Source organism: Corapipo altera, unplaced genomic scaffold, assembly GCF_003945725.1.
Source record: "Corapipo altera isolate COAL_440 unplaced genomic scaffold, ASM394572v1 57, whole genome shotgun sequence".
Lineage (NCBI taxonomy): Eukaryota > Metazoa > Chordata > Aves > Passeriformes > Pipridae > Corapipo > Corapipo altera.
The window spans coordinates 65,475-84,465 of NW_020884905.1; the positions used below are offsets into that span (position 1 = coordinate 65,475).

Below are 18,991 nucleotides of genomic sequence, written 5' to 3' on the forward strand. Positions count from 1 at the left end.
CTGGTTGCAGACTCCAATAGGGCTGGCTGTTACTTGGGCTTAGCAAAATGGCCACAACTCCACTTGCCAGAAATCTGTGAAGTGAGCATGCAGAATACTGCATTCTGTGGTGAGAGGCAGCTTTTCCTGGCAGTATTGCTCATGCTGGTGTGAGCTGGAGCAACAAATCCAGGTATGAAGGATCTCCCCATCTCATGGAAGAAGCAGCATGATCCGAGCTGAAACACAGGATCCTCTTTGAGGATTTGATTCGGGTTAGAGAAATAGTAGTTTCATTTGGCCTTATTGCAATTAGGTTTGTTTTGATTTCTTAATTTTAGTGTGTTTTTATTTGCACACTGTCTTAAAATATCAACACTGCTTTTATTGTATGTTTCACTGGCATCCCACTAGCAAGAAAAGGTATTATGAAGAAACATCTTCCTGTATGTGTAAGTATTTCTAACTGGATGTACAGTCTCCTTCTGAACTGTTGACCACTGCTGTTTGGGAACTGTAGTATTGGCCTGATAAGTTACCTACGTAGGCGTGTTTATGTGTAAATTCAAATGTTAGTCCCGTTGATATCAATCTCTATGTGAAAATCTGTATGGAGATAGTATTTTGTCCTATGGCAGGCTCTTGGAAATGCTAGGTTAGTTCCGTGGTTGCAAGAGGACGTATTCATGAATATGATCAAGTATGTTGGTAACAGAAAACTCCACCGAACCAAGTCAGGCAGATCTGCTACCGTTTATTAGACCAAAAGTTCAGTAGTACTTCTGACAGTTTGTTATACACAAAGCTTTTAGTTATGCAGCTTCTGTCTCCTTTTAAACTGTGCAGAAATTTCCAAATCATAATAGGTCCTTCCTTGAAATTATATTTTTTGGGTATGGCAAGTCTTTCAACGTTGAGAATAATTAGAGTTTTGCTTTGATGGTGAACTTGCTTCCTGTTGCCTTGGAACATCTACAGAGCAACTTGCCAAGAAGTTTGTTGGGATTAGGAAGTTTGGGAAAAAGAGAGAAATGCAATTTTACCTTTAGGAAATGTTTCTTCAAAGACACTTCCTTTCATCTCATCTCTGTGTTTTTCCTGTCCTTCATGGTGTGATATTTAATGCCAGGGGGATGTGAGTCTTTTTCAGGTAGGTTATTTTGAGAACTGAATTTGACAACGTAGTTTTGTTTAGAGATGGGGCTGTGCAGGCAGCATTTGCATGTTGGTATACTTTTAATGAAGAAAAGCAAATCCTTATTAGTTGGAGAAATAGTATAATCAACTCTGGAATGCCTGTTCTTATCCTTTCATAGCACAGGCTATGCAAGTTTGGAGGTCTGGAATTGGATCATGAGATGCTGTGATGGGATGTAAGTATGCATGTTATTCATCCGTAACTCCTCAAGCTTTTTGGCCTACAGATTTCTCTGCTTAGTCTTATTCAGAGCTATTTTTACTTTTGAGAATTTGAGGAAGTTCTTTTATAGTTTTTAATTATGCTGGAAAATAAGGATTTCCTAATTTCAATTCCTAATGAAGCTGTTTGTTTTAGATTAAAAGAAAACAAACAAACAAAAAAGAACACACATACCACCACCCCCTCAAAAAAAAAAAAACAACAACAAAAAAAAACCCAACAACAAAAAACCCCACAAAAAACTCCCCCAAAATAACCAAAAAAAAACCCCTCAAACCTTAGGACTAAAGTCTTAGTCCAAATAAAATTGGTGAAAATTTAGGTAAAGCATAATTCTTTTACATATGGCTAAACACAGGCTAAGAGCTGCAGTTCAGAAACATACTGGGCTGATTTCAAGATGATTACAGTCTATGCTGCAGTGCCCCATAAATGACATTAAAAGTCATTCTTTTTCTGGATGGAGAAATAGCAGTCTTTTCTTCATCTTCTTTGCCTTGGGAAGTTTTTAGAGATGAGGTTTTTTGAGGGTTTTTTTTGTCTGTTGGTGGGATAATGTTATATGTAAGCAATCCAGACTGAAAAGAGACTGGTGCCCATTGCACTTCACAGAGTAATGTTTCCATTCTCATTTCTTTAGTTGTTAGGTAACTTTACAATATGCTAACGTTTTATGTGAATACCCCACCTACTCTAGGCCAGGACCAAGGATAGAGGGCAGTGTGGTTATACCTGCTCCTCATCACAACACATATGCGAACTGGTGGGATGATGGTACGCTAAGGAAAAGGGATGCTAGTAGGGTGTCCCCGTGTGCTTCCAGGTGAAGGCTGTTACTGCAGTTCACAGCAGCTTTTTTTCTGTATCCTTTTCAGTTCTTGACTGCAATCGAGAGCTCAACCTGAGGGACCAGCAAAGAAACCCTGCAACAAGGGTGCAACACTGTAGTTACAATCTACTTTTAAGTACCCTTCTTTCCCTGCCTAATGAGTAGGGTGGAGCGAGGTTTAGTTATTTAATTTTAACGCAGGAAAGTTAGGTATGGGCGGGGGAGATATTTAGAGGAAAGTTAGGTGAAAAAAGAGTAATCTTGGCCCATAGCTGTGATATATTCCATATTATTGTGAGAAAAATTGAGTAAGAGAAAGAAATCAGCAAGTACTACCATACTAAAGCCCCTCCCGGAATGCAGTGCAGCATTAGTACAGAATTAGACCCTTTTCTCTTACCATCAAAGTGGGTTCAAATGCACTCTAGCTCTTTTCTCTCTCCTATATTTTCTGCTGGAGAAATAATAGTACCGAGCAAGTCTTGTTTCCTTAATGGTTGTTGTCATTATATCTGATAACTATCACAAAGAGAAGAAACGATTTGTTTTGCATATTGTAGGCTGTTAACATCCTCTAGTTGTCAACTTCCAGAATACTACAGACAGGGCTGTCACTCTATATTACTTTGCCCCACAGCAAAACAAAGGTACGTGCTGTGCTCAGTGTAAGGCTAAAGTGACAGAGTCCTTTATGCAACTAAAATAAATACATCCCTGTCACTTTGAAATCAGCAGTGTTCTCTGGCATAATTTTACAGGTGCTAGTGGAGGTTAAAGGAGGAAGTGAGAGAAAGCAAGCTTATTGACTTTCCTTGCATGCAGATGTATCTATACTGATTTTAACCTTGCCCATAAAAGATCAAGCATAAAATTATTTCCTCAGAGCAGCTGTCTTCAGAGGTTTGAATTAACATAGATGGAGAGTGCCATAGAAAAAAAAGTTCATTTTACCTTAATTGGATTAAGATCAGTCTCACGCATACTGCAAGGGTGAGGCTTCACTTCAGTACAAACTGCTGGGTTGACAGAAAGGGATTAATTTATGTGCCTCTTCTCAGGTTGTTGACTAATAACGTATTGATTGTACCTGTAAGATATGCAGAGTGTCTGTCAGAAAGGAAGACACTCTGGAATTCAAAATTGCTAGCATATCTGACATGATCAAAGTTAGATTAATACCATTAAGCAGCAATAAGTAGGCTGCAGCATGTATCAGATGCAGAGTTTTATGTCACGTGTCTTGGAGCAGGACATCATAACCAGGCATAATTCCCAACCTCAGCAATGAGTGACTGATTTGTGTAGTTCCTGACATTTTTTTCTGCCTTTTTTTTTTTTTTATTTGTTCCTGCAGAACATATTGAACTACTACAGTTTAATCCCAGAAGAGCCTGCAGGTGGTATTGTCCTTGCATTGAGGAGTTATTAAATTCTTAAGGTCACTATAAAAAAGGTTCCATTAAATTGAGTTAATAAAAACATTGGGCAAAGGTTTGCTAAGAGTGCAGGAATCAAAGCCTTGGGAATTGGACTGTCTATTTTAACATCAAGCTAAAAGAATATTTTAAATGCGTAGCAATATAAAGATGCCAGAAATGCTGCTTCCATTAAGTTTTGGCGTGGGAGGCATAGAGACACTTGTGCTTTGCTGAAGGAAATGTCCTGATTAACATCCGTGTATTTTCAGGAGGAATGGGCTATAGCAATTTTCACTGAAGAAAGCTTTAAACTTTCTGCAAAGAAATACTAACTCTGTTCTATAGCTGACTTCGCATATTTATGCATAGAGAGACACAAAGATAAATAGGCCTACATAAAAATGTAGATTAGATATATAGATCCATGGGTGATCTGTTGTTAACCCCTGTTTTATACTTAAAAAGGGTGATTGAGCCTGCTGTTTTTCCAATAATAACATTCCAAGATATGTTGAATATTTGTACTCTGTGAAGCTCCTGAAGAAGAGCTGGATTTAAAACCATTTAAAGCCAATTTCCCCCATTTCTGGGATTAAGCATCTTATGAGAAAAATAATAATAAATTGGACTTTTCTTTTTAATATGACTGAGGGCTTCTTTTCTTTAAATGTTAGCATAAGATTTCAACTCCACTGAGGTAAATTGTGAATCCTCCATTTACTTTAATGCAATCCAGATTTCAGCACAAGAAAATGCGTGTAGTTTGCTGAAGTGTTTTATTGTGACTTTAAAATGAGTAGCTGATGTTATTTTCGACTCCAAAATATCATGATGTGATGAATTAAAAACTTTGTTTGCTGCATTTATTGGGCAATGAAGTAAAAGGAAATCACTATATTAGCAATTCATTTAGTACCAATCTCTCTAAGGCTTTAGTTTTGGTGATAGGGCAGCAGTAAATGACATATTTAATTATACAAAACAATAAATTTCTTTCATATGGTGAATGAGAGTTGCATAGGATAGTTTCAGGTCATCGGCTTCTTCCCTCATAAAGGCTGATAGAGATCCATTTATTTGTAATATGACTCTTTTTTTTCTTATTTCTTTTTTAGGTGAAAATTTTAGCCTATATAAAATGTGGGGATCTTTTTTTAAAGGTCTGTTTTGTAAACTGTAAGAATTTATATGTTGACTGGTTAGAGTTTGAGAGGTTTTAAACATGAGGTATAAAATTGATAGAAATTCTGCTCACAAATAACATCAAATTCTATGTATTCATGTTTAACTTGTTGCAAAAAGCAAATATCAAGTATAGCAAATGCTTTATTGTTTAATGAGTGAATACTATGGGCCTTGACGCATGGTGTGTTAATAATGAAAATGGATATAAATAAAAGAGTGACAAACAAAACACAACTCAGAACTGTGTTACAGGTGGAATTCCACCCAATCAGACAGACTTGATCTGGTAACTCCTGTGAATGCTAAACTCAGGAGTTTCCCTAATTTTTCATATACATTTTCAAAAGGATAATTTTTCACTAGATGTCTCCCGTTCCATGGAAATATGTCGTTTTATCCCTTGTCCTCAGTATAACCTCATATTAACTCAGACTACATAAGACTGAAATAACATTTTGACTTTTTTTTCCCCATTTCCAGTCACAAGTGCATAAAGCTCAGAAGCTTCTACAAGTTTATAGATTCTCTTACTGCATTCAGAAAGCAAAAGTAGCAATTATTAAAGAGAACATATGGCAGGTGCTTTAAAACTCCAGGGTGAAAGCAAAGCATATGACTTCATTATAAGTATTTTCTAGGTTGTTCTTAATTGCTCTAATAATTAAAATTCACCAAAAACTGTGAAAATGCCCAAAACTTAAATAATACATTCCTAATGCATGCATTGCAATATTGCATGCAATAAAATATTTATATGTTTTAAATTTCAGATTAAGCTACTTAGTCATATGTGTGGTTACAGAAATTTATTTATTTTCATTTTACTTTTTCAGCTTTTTACATTTGTTTTTCAATTAAGAAATTTTATGTTTGAACATTCAGGTAAAATGTAAATAAAAATAATTTAACCGAGGCTGTCATTGGATGCAAGAGTAATGTGCAATAAATGACAGCTATGGAAGTGATGTGAGTAGTTATCAGTAATGAGAATACCATCAGTGGTCAATGAACAGTGTTAAAAAGTTCTGATGAAATAGATTAGAAACGGTCTTAAAAGATCCTGAGAGGTCTTATTCAATCTGATATTTCATCAAAGCCACTGATGTTAAAAAATAACTTTAGGATCAGACAGTGAGGAATATATGTTAGAGGCAGAGCTTGAACACTTTTTACTGAAATATAAAGACTGGGTTTGTAATAAGCAGAGTTATTTTTTTATAGGAAATTGGATTCTTAAATGCAAACCTTTAAATGTTTAGTGGTATTAGAGGTTAGGTAATACCCTTGAGGAAACAGTTATTTTAAACATATAATCTGAAATGCATGGCAGCATGGCCATTGCAAAGTGCTGTTCAAGAGAGGGTTTAGTTATTACGTGTTTAATCAATCCTAGCTGTAAGGAAATTAAGGAAGTAGTGTAAACAGAAAAAACACAGCTCTTTCTTAAAAGCAAAAGGAGAGAATTACAAATAGCTGAGTTTTAGGAGGTATACGGAAAAGTTCTTTTGTGGGAGTTGAAAGGGAAGGAGGGAGAAGTGATTATCTATGAGCAATATTTTATTACAGCCAAAAAGACCTCCAACCCTTTAATTGAACAGAAAAATTAACAATTACATTATGAAGCTTAACACTCTATCTAGAATGACTGTCCATGTAACCCAGGTGTTGCTTGCTGGGCACTCAGAATATGAGGAGATTATAATTAGCAATTAGTAGAGCAAAAATGTAAGTATCGTCTCTGCTTTGTAAAATTCAGTAAGTATATTTTTTGGGTACTATTGAGGTGCTGTAGGCCTAAAACTGTAATTTCACTTTCTCATTTACCACTTAATTTGTGAAGTTGTGGATGCCTTTCCCCCTGCACTTTATCTTTACCCTATTCACCATTTTTAGCCCTCAGCAGAGGAAAGAATTCGCTGGGGGAGGAACCTACTGATTAGGGTCAAACCCCTATTTTTAGACACCTGCAGAGCAGTGGATGTTCTCCTTTACTGTCTTTTGGGTTTCTTACACCTGTACCATTCCTCCCATCCCTGTACATATGTTATTGTCTCTATGCAGTCATTTGGACTCTGATTTTATGCTTTTTCCGTTAAACCTGTAGTTTAACTGATCTACCACCATGTTTTGTAAGAAAGAGAGGCTTGTAATATCTTCTGTACAAAATTACCCTCCTGTAAGATGTAACCTGAATCACTGAGAAATACACACCTTGAAAGTAAGATATGGAGTTGTATAATTTATAGACTGTCTTGGAAAGTATGTGCAGTCAGAGGGAAGGGGAGGCTGCAGGTGCAACCAGTGCTGAGGCGTTTCCTAAAGGAATCATGCCCAATTTTGTGAGCTTAGGGCTCCGTCAGCCAATGCCACCTTGGAGCAGATGCAGGTTTCAGGCCTGGGGATCTGTAACTCAGTCATATTGTTCAGCTGGCAAAAAAGTCTGGTACTAAGAATATAGTAAAACCATCAGAATTGCTCATAGTTTTTCTTGGTTTGCAGGAGGAAGTACTGTAGTTCCACCTTTTCTAAACTTGTGAGGTGGTTTGGGGGTTTTATCAGGTTTTTCTGGTTTATAGAAGCGGTGATTATTTAGAGCAGAATGTTAAGGTGAAAACATGTTAAATCTTGAATTATGCTTAAAAACTTCTTTGCTGGATCATTCGGTCAAACTTACAATAACACACCTGTACTTAGTTTAGCAGCTGGACTAAATCTGTCATACATACAGCTGCTGATAAGTAGGGAATTGCTATCGAGTCTAGAGCAGTTTGTTCACTTTGTTGAAAGTAAAAAAAAAAAAAGGAAGAAAGGTTGTCCATATGCAAGATTGCATCAGTCTGCTTGTTTTGTTTATGACATGCAAGAGTCTTAGATAAGGTGCCTGTTTCCTTTATGTGCATCCTATCTGTGCTTACATTGCATGGAATGGTCCCCACTGTAGCTTCAATTCAACGAGGAAACCCTCTACCTCTAGGTGGGACTGCACATATGCCACTGGAATGGCATTTAATGAATGTTTGAAAGATTACTGTGAATCTGTGCGGGGTACAAGAAGAAACTGAGAAATCTGAGCGACATCAGAGATATTTTCTGCTTGATTTACATGAATGTGACACTGAGAAAGTTAGTATAGCTTATACATGCCAGAAATTCAGAACAATTAAGGAAAATGTTAATGGCACAGTAAAAATTGTCCTGTGTTGTACAATACCATTTTAGCTCAAGAAGAATGAAAAACAAACAAACCTAAAACTAAAAACAAACAAACACACCAAAAACTAAAAGCAAGCAAACAACCTTGATGAATACTTAATTTCAGTGTCATTTCCATAGAAGTTTTCTTGGAGGATATTTAAGCAAAATGGAGAATAGCACTTGGTTGTGTGTTTTTGGGAATGAGTAAAGTTCAACGATATGCCTCAACTCAGTGAGCAAAGTGCAGGATTTTTGCAATGACACCTAGGTTTATATATGAGTTTGACCACTGTTCTCCACTACCTTAAATCCACTACAGGATTAGAAGATTGCATTGATTTACTGTCAGAAAAGACCTTGGGTCTGATTTTGAGTGGTAGTTGGCACTGTTAGGTTACCTAAAAAGTATAGGTTATCCCTTGCAGATATTTGCTTAATGAATGTATGAGCTTAAAGTACCTATAGATTTACAAAGTTATTAAAAAACAGAAATAATGCTAGAGAAGTAGAGTGATATGATTTATAGGGTCTTGGGGAGACAGACTACTGCTTTATTTAAGTCTGAGTCCATGTCTTCATTGTGGGTACAGGCAGAGGTTTAACTAAATAAATGTCATTTATACTACAAAAAATTGGGTAACACCTTTGCTCATAGCTGAGAGCTGCTTTTTTGTGGTAAATAAAATCACTTGTCAGACAGCATGTACTGGGTTGAAAGAAAGGATTCTTTACTGGCTAAGTTACAAATGAGTAAATTTTAGTTAGTGTTTAGTCTTGACTTCGCAAGATGAGTAGCAACAACTCAGAGAACAAAAAGAGAAGTGTTGTGTGACAGGAAAGTATTGAGAGACCAAAAGGTGTTAGAATGGTGAATGCATAGAAAAAATAGCTTAAGATACAATTATAATGGATTTATAACTAAAACTGAAATGATGTGAAAGTGAACAACAGTCAAAGGAGAGATCTATGTGTTCAGAGTATTCTCTTTAAAACTGAACTGTGATCTGTTTAAAGTCTCTCATTGTTCAGATGGTGAAGAATTTAGATATGATACCTCTTCCTTCTCGGATATCCCTTCTGATCCACAATGAAGAGAAAATTATGAACTGTTAGGACAGAGCATCTAAAAAATATATGTGGTCTCATTCAGTGAGTTGATTCAATGACCTTGTACAGCAAATTTTGTCTGCTGGGTATCATTGAGTAAGCAGACCATGAGTAACTGCTGAAAGCCAAGGGAAGAGTTCTGCTGGGAACACAACAGTATGCATCTGTTTTGAAAAACAAAGTAGTTTGAGAAGGCATTTAATGCATGCCTAGTTAATCATAAACTGTCGTAAAACCAGGATTAAGTATCGTATACTATGCAGAAGAGCACTGTAAAATTTGAATACCTGATGATTACATGCAAGCTCACACTTTCAAATGTATATAGTAAGTAATTTGCTTTTCTGCAGGCAATTTTAATATAGAGTATGTTTTTGTCTAGATGGGAAATAGGAGATGAGAACTCTGCCCATCAGTAGACATTCTGAGGAAAACTCTGTAGCAGTAAAACGCTGTGAGAACATCAATATAATTATTATCTATATAACACAAGAAATGAGCATTCAGTGAATTGACATTTCTGGAGAGACCCAGAGTAAAAGCAGTACCTAGTTTTGTTGTTGTGGAAGTGTAGCTTAGACCCACAGGAGACGTGGGGGACTCTGCTGTTTTGAGCCACACACCGGGAGGACGAAACCATGACTTCAGCTGTTGCTGCTGCCAACCTGTTGTGTGCATTACCAGGAGTGAGAAGGTGCCATGGCCCAGTAGGGGCAGCTGTTGTGTACTGCAAATTGTGGGGTGTTCATATCCCTTACAGAGCCAATCAGCTGCACCTACATGCTGTTGTATTTAACTCTTTCACACATGTTTTGATCCTTTCTCCCCCATGACCACTCTGCATACCAGTTATAGCTGGTATGGTGGTCATTACAAGTTTGAAAAAGTCACAATTTGCCTGGATTGGATTTTGAATTAATTTAAAGCTTAATGGCTATGATTATAAATAATTTTAAATGGATGGAACAATGTAGAAGTTTAGAGATGAGTGAATTAATCTTCTCAGAAAATACTGCATTTGTTATAATTTTTCAATCAGAAGACTTTATTAACACATTTGAGGTGCAGATCTTCATAAAAGGCCCTTATGAATGTACCAGTCAAACTTTTAGAGAATCAGAAGTCAAGGTCTGATGATTATAAGTTTTTCTTAATTTAAAATAAAGGTATGTAAACTACTGCCAGGTAACTCAAATGTCTTAACACTGTAGTGCTTTTCTTAGCTAATAAGCTTAATATTCAATCAAGGTCATCACTTTTCCTCTATTTTCTTTTTTTTCTTCTTTTTTTTTACTCTGACAAGGCTCTGCTTTTATCATTAATCACAGATATATATGAAAAATTCGTTCCTTAAAACATTCATTCATATTTCACATCTTTCTACCCCATTCAAAAAAGAGTGCAATAAATTTTCTAGCAGTGGTTTTGGGGCAATTAGTGAATTCCCCGAAGTTTTCATAGGTATCAAAGTTATAAAAAAAAAATAATTTCTAAGTACTGTTAGTTTTCAAACAGTATATGGTATCATGTGCTTGTCCCCACGGGTGTATATAAGTCTTAACTTTAGACAGTAGGTTTTGCTGACTCCATTTTATGCAGACTAGAATTAAAATCCTCCATGTGGCATGCTGGTTTCTCTTTCAGGGGCAGGATTTATAGAATGTCATAGAGCAGAATTTAATTTTAACCCAAAATTTCAATATGATCTATTACTGTTAACAAAGTTTTAAGACGTTTCCAGTTAGAAATTGTGAATTAGGCTGTGTGTTTTCTTCCTAGCCATCTACTTTTCCTTACCAAGCCTTAAATTAGATATTTCCTTTCTTCTGAATAGAAAAAAAGTGACCTAAAATAGGGGAAATGTGTTGATAGTAATACACCTGTGTATGGCACATCATAAACCATAAACAGAAAAATTACAGAAGTCCCAGCTCCAGGTTCAGTGAAATTTTTTGTTTGTGCATTGTCCTTGAGTTTCTAGAATACTACTTTGGCACACTAGGGGAAAAAATGCTGGTTTTGTTGTAGTTTATACTGGTTAACATTTCATGAAACTTTCTGTACCGTGCTAATGTTGGTCTTTGTGTCAGCCCCATTCACAGAAAAGCCCTCGCCATTATTGTTGTCTATGCAAATGTTTGGTATGAGGCAGCTAGTGATTGAACATTCAGGGAAGCTTGTTTAGATATACATTTCATGATTGTATCTAGGCTTAATATGAGACAGTGTCAAATTCAGGTCTAATTCCAATTATTTCTGAAATTGTTAGGTTGCATTATTAGACTTTTTATTGCAACACTCCTTGGACTTCAGGGCTTTAACACTGCTTTCTACAGTTTCACCCACAGGACTTACATTCAATAGGTAACAATTTATTTGTGTATATATAAGTAATATATAAAGATACAGTGAAAATGTAAGACATTTCAACCTTTTATCTTGTAATTTATTATTTAAATATTCAATTAAATAACCTTAGAAAAAAATCTTCTGACTTCGAGCTTTTATAGGTAGCTAACTTTGAGCATTAATATTTAAATCATATGGCCTAATGAATTGGTCACAGGTAGCATCCACAATAGGATGAAATTTGGGAATCTTCTACCCATAAGAACTTTCTGTTTGGGTGGTTTTAGTGGGGTTTCATTTTGCGTTTGTTTGGGGGTTTTTTTGATGTTTTGTTTTGCTTTAATTCCAATAAAGCTCTAGTAGACAGGCTTAGTTTCAGCAAGTATTAATGTCTGTGAGCTTTATTTTGCTTTGAGGTATTGTTCAGAAATTTTCAATTAATAGAGATTACCACAGCAGCTTGGAGATCTTTGGAGAATACTGATTTTTTTCCCCCTCAAAAATAATAATAAAAAATATTTTACCTTTGTGATTCTTGGGTTACTTTTGTGAAAAGGGAAAGGGTATATTTGATAGCCATTAATATTGGCTTTTTAGGGTAGGTGATTCACTAATGCAGGTTTTTATTTCAGATTTATTAAGATTTTTTATTTTGTTTCTAAACATCATTGTTTAATCCCAGAAGGCCTTTGCTGAAACAGGAATGAAAGAGGTTAGCAGGTGTTATTAAGAGAACATGTCTGTTGCCTTTGCAAAATGCCAAAAGTTGATTGCAGACCAACTGGGGAAGACTGATGAGATCCTTCCAGAGTACACAAAAGGAATGAACCTATAATTAAATTACAGTTAAACACAGATGGTTATTTTACAGCAGGTGCTCAACTTTGAAAGTGTATCTCTGGACTATTTTTGTTCTAACATGGTGTTTGGTCCCTGTTGGGTTTCTGACATCATTTTATGGTTGGATAAAAATATTCCTTTGTTTTATTTTTTTTCCAGGATACAAAGCTATCAAATGCTGCTATGTTTTAAAGGAAAATTAGAAGGAAAACCATGAACTTGAGATTAAATATAGCACAGGGAAAAATAAATATTAGATTATAAGAAGTATATCTGCATGCCATTTATGGCTTCTAGAGGACTAGCAGGGACAATTAAACTAAGAGTTAAGAATTCGTAGTTATTCAAGGTGAAATAATCACAATGGAAATACTATAACAAAGTGTATTTTTATTTATTTTAATTTATTTATTTACTTTATTTATTTATGTATTTTAATGCCAAAAAATCTTACACTAGAATGTTAAATCATTGCAAGGTATAGTTATATGATTTATGTATAATGTAAACATTGCAAGGACTATGTAATTTTCATATATGACCTAAGCCAGCAGATACAAAAAAATGCTTCTTAGAAGTGCCTCAGTATCACATGATGAGATAAACATAATTTGCTTGAAAATCAAATTTGCTTTCATATTTGATTTTAAATATGAGAAAAATCTATCTCACAGATGTGCATAATCATGGGAACATACAAAAACTAGTACTGTAGTTACCTTTCCTTTCCATGAGTGTTCAGATAGTGGATATAGGTTGATACTGAGTGAAGTGTTAGTGAAATTTATGAATCTATTATTACTATGATATTGTATATTGAATTAGACTTTGGAAGTTTGGTTTGTCAAGGTATTTCCCAAATAGCTCAGGTTAATGGTTCGGCTTGGGTATATTAATGAATGTCCAGAGGACATTTTACTTGCTGTAACCAGTCGGGTCAACCCATATAAATAAACCATAAATAGAGATGCGGGAGTTACAGAATAGTTTCAAGAGCAGTTTAGGTAAGCTTTCCAGTTCTCTTGCTGTTCAGCTCATGTTTTTAATGTGCACCTCCACGTTCAAGAACAGAGTGAGTTTCTGCAGCCCTGAGGCTGGAGAAATCTCATGAGATATCCAGAGTGAGAGGAATTTTGATGCCTTTACCAGTTCAAGAGCTGCAGAACAAAAGTAGTCCACATTTACTTGGACAGTAAAATGGCTCCTTTCTGTAGCTGATGAGCTTACTATTTCTGGATCTCTAAATATCTTCTTGTGCAGGAGGAATCTGTATAAATATCTTATTTCGTAAACATCACAGAAGGATGTTTTCTGGTAATATCCCTTTTGGCTTATTTGCTTAGCTGAGTAATGAAGGTGCAAGTAAAGAAAAAGCAATTTGTTTAAGTGGACAGGTCATCACTTATAAATGGCTAACCCCTCTTCTTTTAAGAAGAAAAACCAGGAATTTTTACTACTACTACAGTCATTGGTCTTAGCAAGTCAATAGCAGGTAGGTGCTGTGCATGCATGGTAAGAAGCAGTCTTCATCCTGGAGAGTCTGAAATGTAAAGTTAGCAAAGCTAACAAAACCTGTCCACTGCTGTCTTGCTTTTCTCCTCTCCTTTTTTCCTTCTTTCCATCTGCTTTCAGTTAGCAGGGAGGAGTGGAGAGCTACACAGGCACTTTCTCATTTTGTCATAATACCCAACTTTCTCATCACGGTGTTCCCAGACCCTAATTTGTCATGTGGCCTCCCTTGCCCCCACATAACTCTGTTTTGCTTTCTGCCACACGAGAGCTGTGACACTCCTCAGGTGTTGGACAACCACTTGTGGTGAGCCTGGCTTTGCTTACTGCTCTAGCTCAAATCCTAGACTGAGTTTAAGGCAAGACATCCCTGCTCTTCCCAAAACAGGGGGGAACATATCTGGGCATGGGGACTCTAAACTAACTGCAAGTTGGCTTTTCATCCCTGACTCTCTACAATACACTTTTAAACTCTGAAATGTGGAAGTTCTCTACATTCGCTTGTATGTCAGTGAAGTGCTTAGAAAAATCTTATTTTGCAAATAAAGTAAATCCTACCTGAAAGAATTTTTTAATATTTGTCATTCCATTTTCACATTTAACCAGTTTCTGTGCTAACTAGTGCTGTTATCTTAGTTACAATTTAGACTGTTTTTTATCCCTGCTGTCACAAGACAATGTGTCTAATAAAACCCAGTATGTTTACAATTTAAATTGGTAACTTTCAAAGTTATACTTTACTGAGCTTTAATGCTTGGAAGGAACATCATAGAATTTTGAAAAATATAAAATCCCACAGAAATATCACAGCATTTTCATGCATTATGTGTTAAGGGATGTGTTTGTTTGTTTGTTTTATTCTATATCAACATTTTCTATTTTCTGTTTGTAGGACACATCCTTAATCTTATATTTTTTTTAACAGATCAGTAACATTAAGACATTGAGAATGAATATTTTCTTGTTATACAGGAAATATGACAATTTTCCTTGAACATTAATACATGAAATTCAGTGCTTATTTTTGAGATTTAGGATGAATTGCAGTATTTATTCTGCTAGTTATGTGAAAAAACTATGGTGTTTTGAATTAGTATTATACAATGTTGTCTAGCTGTGCATTGTTTCTAGTTGAGATTCACCTTTATGGATTTTAAATTAAAATGCTTAACCTTATTGAGGCAAACATTATACTTCTATCATAGGTCAATACAACAGAATGGAAAATGTAATGGTAGCGTGGCAGGAAAAATATTTATAGCATAATAAAATACAAAGCTTTTCTTTTTCTTTTTTAAAATCAATTCACATTTTTTGCTAATATTTAATCAGTCATACTGACACAGTGATTTACTCGGCATTACCTCTGATGCATTCCACTGAGGCTTTGATTCTTAAATTATTTGTCTTTGAACTCACCATGACCTATATTCAGTCTTCTGTGGCTGATGAAAATTACTCCTTTACCTTTCATTGCTGATGACTTAACCACCAAGAAAAGAAACATGCATTGACATTCTTAATAGCTTCAATAAGTTAGTCTTAAAGTATTAATATATGAGAACTCTCTTTTGTCTGTATACATGTTGTTGCTGTAGTGAAGAGCAGCCATCCAGGTCTCACGACTTCCGAGGTTGTGAGTGCAGCCTGCCACGCATTTCAGCTCTGGTAGCAAGGAAAATAGAGATGCTGGAGTTTGCAAAACTGATCTCCATCAAACAGTGGTCTCTGTGGGAAACTGTCAGGAACAAAGAGAGCAAACCAAGTGTGTCACAACAGCAGGATGATAGACACAATCCAATTACTGTAATATTATGCAAGATAAATTGAACTGTTAACACCAATTTGGATTCTTGAACTTTCTAGTCTGTTATTTCCCCTTTGTCATCTTGTTTTTTTCCATTTAGCTAATGGACATTCTTTCTATTACACAGGAGGACTTTTTCCTCTCTCTACTTGCTTTTGCTGCCAACTGCTACATCTCATATCTGGGAAAGAGCAGGTGTGTGAAAAATACTGGATTTGGCAAATATTCATTTCAATCACACATATTTGTATAATTTTTAGTTAATTACCATATTTCCTAGGATATCTGGCAGACATTATCCGCAGATTTTAAAAGACTAACCAAACAGGAATTAAGACAATTTGTGTCCTGGACCTGCTTTCCTCTGATGCTGCTATTGCAGCATCAATGACACAGCAGTAGTGATGGAGGTAATGTCTGATGAGCTTTTTGATGTGGTCATGTGTCTTATGCACAGAAGGTGTAACTGGCTGTAATGAGAAACAAAAGGCAAAGAATTATGGACACTGCTTGGCTTCTTACTTTTTACAGTACAAACCACCATCGCTCTTTTAGAAATGCTGGTTCTTGAAACCGATCTCCTCTTCTTAAATCTTGGCTCTGCAAATCCCATGAATGAGTGTCTCCCAAGTCCACACAGTCAGGCTGTATGGGTTTGTGATGCACCTAACTCCACAAATCTTTGCATCCCCCACTTGAAGAGCATTGTGAAATCATGTGTCTTGTTGACACAAAGTCACAGGAGTTGCCGGACACCCACTCTGAGTCCTTGCTCACCTGACAAGGAAGAGCTAGAAAAAACTCTGCTTAATGAGATCATCCATCTTGGAAGGAAACACTAAATTACCTCTTCCTTCTGAAAGAAAAAAGAGGGAAGTTTTTTTGTGTGATTTTTTTTCTGTCTCAGAAACCAACAGACTGATAGGAAGATTTGGCCAAAGGTAGTAGAAAGTGATCAGAAGATGAATAACTGCGAATCAACTAACCCATTAAAGATAAATAAATCTGTTGTGATGGAGTTCTCAAAACATTGAAACACGCTGTCTGAAGGCTGTGTATGGAGTACCTGCATGGAGAAGGAGGTAGGAAAGGTAACTGCATGGCAAGTAAATGCACTTCCTGCTTACTTTTGAGAAAGCCTAGGGGGCAGTCTCCTTCTCTAACCTGTCCCCATTTGTTTTGTATAAAATTACTGTTGACAACTGCATTTCAAAACTAAGCTACCTTTTCCTGTAGAATGCCCTACCCTAAATTGTCTGTTGTCCTTTGAGGCTATCATGTTAGTCTTTTTTGGGCCTTCCACTTTTCCAAGCTTTTCACTTTGCCAATCCTTCCCCTCAGAAATCAAACCTGTCTCAGAGAAATGGTTTCCTGAGTAATTGTTAAAGGAACAGTATGCATGGACTCATGTCTCTCAGCTGTGGTTAAACAAAGAATATCTATATTAGTGTATGCAATATAGTTTCTTTATCTACAACAAAGCTGTAGTTAAAGAAAGAATATGTACATTAAAGACCAAGCACCTTTCCTCGTTGCCAAAAGTCTTGTTTTCTGGTTGGTATTGCAGTCAAAAGTCAGAAACTTTCAGCAGAGTTATCAAGAGATTTTTCGTATAGATGGATCCTGTCATATCTCTAATACTGTCTACCAATAGGGAGGATCTCACGCTTTTTTTAGCTGTAAAAGCAGTATGTTTTTCTCCTTTTCCTCTCTTTACAGAGTGAAACTGTAAAGGCACCCTACAAGCTGGATCCTTCAACATTTCAACGTGAACTCCTGGGACTGCTTCTCTAATTTGTAAAATGTAAAAAGGCTTCAGTGCTTTATCAGTGAGACGCTCAACAACCTCTGCCTTTGTATCTGACTCTTATGAAATGTTATACTCATTTTATTATTATATTTTCTCCATTGTTACCTTTAATTAAATTGTAAAGTTGTCGTCTTTGTGTACTTGGCTCCCAAAGGAGGAATTATAGCTAGAAAAACTATTACTGACAATATTGTCAGAAGAGAGATGTGGAGATATTATGTTCATGGTAATAATGCAAAAGGAATTCCCAAAGCTGACTTTTAATGTGTATGCCATTCCCATTCAGAAAGCAGGACCCATAGCTCAATTCTTCTTTTGGGTAAAAAGAATGACAGTGTGAGTTAATTTCATCTCACTCCTTAGTGTCATCAAACCTTCTCTAAAATCAGCTCCATGTAAAACATAAGTGCAACCTTCAGTCTGAGGCCATGGGGGCCAAAATTGTATGCTGAGCAGTACACTTCCCACTGCTTCTGGTAACTGCTTGTTACCAGAAACAATGCACGTTTTCATAAGGAGAGGAAGAAAATTTATATTTAAAGAAGTGAGCTTTTTCATTAAAAGCAGAACAAATATTTAGAAATCTAATTCCTTGGTTGTATCTGCGACTTAGGAAAAATAGACCTAGCTTTGCTGTAGTTTCCCTTTTCTACTAAACATCAGAGTGGTATTTTAAGAGGCATCAGGGGGCTGAATAACCACTGCCTGATTAGGATACTTGTAGGAAGCAGTTTGTCTGGGTATAACGAGCACTCTAAGGAAGCAGTGATTTCCAAGTGGATTCTGGGACCATATGGACTTATTTGTACACAGCATATTGAAATGTAGTGCATGAAAATGGGACAGGACAAATATCCTCTCCATATCTATATATTACTATGTTCAAAGTCTCTTTTTGTGCAAAAAAAAGGGGAATGCGTCAGGTATACAAAGCCCAGAATTTATTGTTAGTTTAATTAGGAGTAGGATTAAAATACAGCAGTGATTACTAGTTCAGCTACAGTAGTACTACTATTCACAGCATTATGTTATTTAGATATTTTGACTACATTTAAAGATTAGAAGACAAGAACCCTTGAATATTGAACTTTTCTGCTTTTTGGTGTTATGCTAAACCTGCTGCTGCTTTTCCAGGTGCAGAGGCCATCTCAGGATCAGGATCATAGTGCCTTGTCAGCAGCCTGTGGTGGTCCTGCAAGGAATTACATGTTACTGAAGGAGGTTTCTTCCCTCTCTTTGCTGTAAGAATCTTGCTGATGTTCATGCTGCTCTCCAAAGGTTTGGCTGTTTGCTTGTTTTTTGAAGCACTCTATACTTGACTCTTCATTGGGCTCAGCTCCACATTCCACCTGCTTAGCTACATGTATGATATATTTTGTGCATTCCTTATGTCAGTAGTCCTGGGCCCATATATGAGATTAGAGAGCAGAGTAGGATGGCCCTGCCTGGGAAAAGCTGTGAGCTGCACAAATGGGACTTTCATTCCTTACCTGCTGCACGCAGCAGTCTGCAGAGGTGTGTGGCATCAACTGGGAAACAGATA

The 18,991-nt window shown here is 36.3% G+C and overlaps 1 long non-coding RNA gene across 1 annotated transcript; it reads left to right on the plus strand.

The window, feature by feature from the left end:
* The first annotated feature begins 16,561 nt into the window (after positions 1 to 16,561).
* Positions 16,562 to 18,691, plus strand: LOC113951140. The gene is made up of 3 exons (XR_003529053.1): positions 16,562 to 16,729; positions 17,358 to 17,442; positions 18,583 to 18,691. It is a non-coding gene; the product is annotated as an uncharacterized LOC113951140 (long non-coding RNA).
* Positions 18,692 to 18,991: the final 300 nt, after the last annotated feature.